The 4217-nt window shown below is 56.4% G+C and overlaps 3 non-coding genes across 3 annotated transcripts in view; all 3 read left to right on the top strand.

Moving 5' to 3' along the window:
* The first annotated feature begins 1475 nt into the window (after positions 1-1475).
* On the top strand, positions 1476-3368 carry LOC126330663 (small subunit ribosomal RNA). The gene has a single exon (XR_007563090.1). It is a non-coding gene; the product is annotated as a small subunit ribosomal RNA (ribosomal RNA).
* A 368-nt stretch (positions 3369-3736) lies between these two features.
* Positions 3737-3891, top strand: LOC126330677 (5.8S ribosomal RNA). Its single transcript, XR_007563102.1, has one exon. It is a non-coding gene; the product is annotated as a 5.8S ribosomal RNA (ribosomal RNA).
* Positions 3892-4079: 188 nt separating this feature from the next.
* LOC126330673 (large subunit ribosomal RNA) overlaps positions 4080-4217 on the top strand; it is a 4222-nt gene continuing 4084 nt past the window's right edge. The window contains exon 1 of the ribosomal RNA XR_007563099.1: positions 4080-4217. This exon is cut by the window's right edge and continues 4084 nt beyond it. This is a non-coding gene — a ribosomal RNA (large subunit ribosomal RNA).

Genomic DNA, 4217 nt, shown 5'->3' with positions numbered 1-4217 from the left:
GTAGTTACGTACAGAGTGAAGTAGTGTGATACGTGTGACCGTACGCTGGCTGTGCCCAACGGTGTCGAATCTCAATTTCCATATGTTGTGCTCGATGCTACTTGTCTCGTCTCCCAATAACAGCTAGGTTGCACTGTGGTACGCCGTAGAGGCGTGTGGGAGGAACGTACGAACGCATTGTATGTCACCCTGGGTCGCTGGGGGTGGTGGTGCGGTGAGTCAGGTCAGGTCAGCGTGAGCCGTGTGATGTAGTGACGCGTGTATTCCGACTTTGTCGTATTGCCTCACACAAAGTGCTACCCTGGTGGACCGCGTTCCATATCTGGGACATGCCGCAGATGCCGGTTGACAGTGGATCGCGGAAGGGACATCGCATACGTGCGCGGGCCACCTTCCACGTGTTCTCTTCTGCACATGTCGCAGTGTGTATGTGGTCTGATGTAGCGTGTCGTGACACATGACATCCTGGCATGCAAGAATTGTTGAATTCGCAAATGTAGGTGGACATCTACGTTTACTGCCCAAGATACGCAAATGAACTGGAAATCCGTTGTTGAGCGGTTGTTCACGCTGGAGGTGAATCTGTGATGGCGACGATCGGTACAGCTATTAACCGGTTGTTTCAGCGGTACCCGCCACATCCACACACGTGACTAGGCCCATGTGGGTATGAAGCGATACGCGGCGGTGGCTTGGTGGGACTGTTCCCGGCCGGTGAAGGGGGGCCGCCCGGCGTGTTGGCCGCGCGCTGCGTGGGCGCACGCGCAACAGGCGGCTGGTGGGGGGCGCCGAGTGGCAGGAGCGCCAGCCGACGGGCTCGGCAGGCGGCGCAGCTACGCTGCGGCGCACCCTGCACGCGGCGCCTGGCGGCCAAAGTTGGTTCAGCCGAGCCCGGTGCGAAGCGCGGTGGACATCTGCAGTGTGCTGGTCTGATTGAGGACTGTGTGCGTTGAGGATGCGCCGCCGCCTGGCACTCGGCGCCGCGACGCCGTCTGCTGCTCGGTCGCCCCAGCGGTTCTCGCAGGTGGTTTGTATCGCAGTTGTGCGGACGTGTTGGCGCGTGCGCTGTGCTGGGAGAGTTCGCTTCTGCACCCAAGTGGGGCTTTGCCCTTGTGTGGCGCTGGCGTTGGAGCTGCCGGTCACCATAGGTGGCGCGTGTTGTCTCCCGCCGGCAATGCCACGACAGCACGCTCCCGGGCCTCTGTCGGCAGCGGCAAGCTCAGTTGGGAGCAAGGGTGTTCGCACTAAAACCGTCTACTCGCCTAACTCCGGGCGATTGCGCCTCTCTCGAAACCGACCAAGTACCTAGGACGGCGCTGCGCGCCGCCGGGACCTGAGAGGGTTTCGAGGTGTATCGTGCAGGGGAGCTCGGCCTCCTCCTGTTTGCAGAATAATTGAGCGGACGCTTGCGTGTTCGCGCGGGCCCCCGGGACACACTCCCGGGCGGCCGGCTGCTCAGCTCTAGTTGACGCAGCTCCCTGGTTGATCCTGCCAGTAGTCATATGCTTGTCTCAAAGATTAAGCCATGCATGTCTCAGTACAAGCCGCATTAAGGTGAAACCGCGAATGGCTCATTAAATCAGTTATGGTTCCTTAGATCGTACCCACGTTACTTGGATAACTGTGGTAATTCTAGAGCTAATACATGCAAACAGAGTCCCGACCAGAGATGGAAGGGACGCTTTTATTAGATCAAAACCAATCGGATTGGCTTGTCTGGTCCGTTTGCCTTGGTGACTCTGAATAACTTTGGGCTGATCGCACGGTCCTCGTACCGGCGACGCATCTTTCAAATGTCTGCCTTATCAACTGTCGATGGTAGGTTCTGCGCCTACCATGGTTGTAACGGGTAACGGGGAATCAGGGTTCGATTCCGGAGAGGGAGCCTGAGAAACGGCTACCACATCCAAGGAAGGCAGCAGGCGCGCAAATTACCCACTCCCGGCACGGGGAGGTAGTGACGAAAAATAACGATACGGGACTCATCCGAGGCCCCGTAATCGGAATGAGTACACTTTAAATCCTTTAACGAGTATCTATTGGAGGGCAAGTCTGGTGCCAGCAGCCGCGGTAATTCCAGCTCCAATAGCGTATATTAAAGTTGTTGCGGTTAAAAAGCTCGTAGTTGGATTTGTGTCCCACGCTGTTGGTTCACCGCCCGTCGGTGTTTAACTGGCATGTATCGTGGGACGTCCTGCCGGTGGGGCGAGCCGAAGGGGTGCTTTCGCGTCCCGAGGCGGACCCCGTTTAAATCCTACCAGGGTGCTCTTTGTTGAGTGTCTCGGTGGGCCGGCACGTTTACTTTGAACAAATTAGAGTGCTTAAAGCAGGCAAGCCCGCCTGAATACTGTGTGCATGGAATAATGGAATAGGACCTCGGTTCTATTTTGTTGGTTTTCGGAACCCGAGGTAATGATTAATAGGGACAGGCGGGGGCATTCGTATTGCGACGTTAGAGGTGAAATTCTTGGATCGTCGCAAGACGAACAGAAGCGAAAGCATTTGCCAAGTATGTTTTCATTAATCAAGAACGAAAGTTAGAGGTTCGAAGGCGATCAGATACCGCCCTAGTTCTAACCATAAACGATGCCAGCCAGCGATCCGCCGCAGTTCCTCCGATGACTCGGCGGGCAGCCTCCGGGAAACCAAAGCTTTTGGGTTCCGGGGGAAGTATGGTTGCAAAGCTGAAACTTAAAGGAATTGACGGAAGGGCACCACCAGGAGTGGAGCCTGCGGCTTAATTTGACTCAACACGGGAAACCTCACCAGGCCCGGACACCGGAAGGATTGACAGATTGATAGCTCTTTCTTGATTCGGTGGGTGGTGGTGCATGGCCGTTCTTAGTTGGTGGAGCGATTTGTCTGGTTAATTCCGATAACGAACGAGACTCTAGCCTGCTAACTAGTCGCGTGACATCCTTCGTGCTGTCAGCGATTACTTTTCTTCTTAGAGGGACAGGCGGCTTCTAGCCGCACGAGATTGAGCAATAACAGGTCTGTGATGCCCTTAGATGTTCTGGGCCGCACGCGCGCTACACTGAAGGAATCAGCGTGTCTTCCTAGGCCGAAAGGTCGGGGTAACCCGCTGAACCTCCTTCGTGCTAGGGATTGGGGCTTGCAATTGTTCCCCATGAACGAGGAATTCCCAGTAAGCGCGAGTCATAAGCTCGCGTTGATTACGTCCCTGCCCTTTGTACACACCGCCCGTCGCTACTACCGATTGAATGATTTAGTGAGGTCTTCGGACTGGTACGCGGCATCGACTCTGTCGTTGCCGATGCTACCGGAAAGATGACCAAACTTGATCATTTAGAGGAAGTAAAAGTCGTAACAAGGTTTCCGTAGGTGAACCTGCGGAAGGATCATTACCGACTAGACTGCATGTCTTTCGATGTGCGTGTCGTGTCGTGTCGCGCAACACGCTACCTGTACGGCAGTGGCCGTGCGCCGCGTGCGGAACCACGCGTGCCTCTCAAAACTAGCGGAAGTGTTGTTGTTGTGTGGTACGAGCGCTGAAGCTCTGGAGCGGCTGGCCTGCGGTACCTGGCGCCTGGCGCCGGTTTTGAATGACGTTCGCCCGAGTGCCTGTCCGCTCCGGTGTGGAGCCGTACGACGCCCATCGGCTGTGAGGCCGTTGGACACAAAAAAAAATAGTGGAACAGGGGCCGTCAGACGCCTCAGTCCCGCAAATGCTACTGTCTTGAAAGAGACAGTGGGAGACTGAAAAGGAAAAGATCACCCAGGACGGTGGATCACTCGGCTCGTGGGTCGATGAAGAACGCAGCAAATTGCGCGTCGACATGTGAACTGCAGGACACATGAACATCGACGTTTCGAACGCACATTGCGGTCCATGGATTCCGTTCCCGGGCCACGTCTGGCTGAGGGTCGGCTACGTATACTGAAGCGCGCGGCGTTTGTCCCGCTTCGGAGACGTGGGAGTGTCGTGGTCGCCTGTGTGGCCGGCCGCGTCTCCTTAAACGTGCGATGCGCGCCCGTCGCCTGGCGGTTCGCATACCGGTACTTTCTCGGTAGCGTGCACAGCCGGCTGGCGGTGTGGCGTGCGACACCTCGTACAACGACCTCAGAGCAGGCGAGACTACCCGCTGAATTTAAGCATATTACTAAGCGGAGGAAAAGAAACTAACAAGGATTCCCCCAGTAGCGGCGAGCGAACAGGGAAGAGTCCAGCACCGAACCCCGCAGGCTGCCGCCTG

The sequence above is a fragment of the Schistocerca gregaria genome, unplaced genomic scaffold (assembly GCF_023897955.1).
Source record: "Schistocerca gregaria isolate iqSchGreg1 unplaced genomic scaffold, iqSchGreg1.2 ptg001327l, whole genome shotgun sequence".
In the NCBI taxonomy this organism is placed as follows: Eukaryota; Metazoa; Arthropoda; class Insecta; order Orthoptera; family Acrididae; genus Schistocerca; species Schistocerca gregaria.
This window is presented reverse-complemented; position numbering and strand designations above follow the sequence as displayed.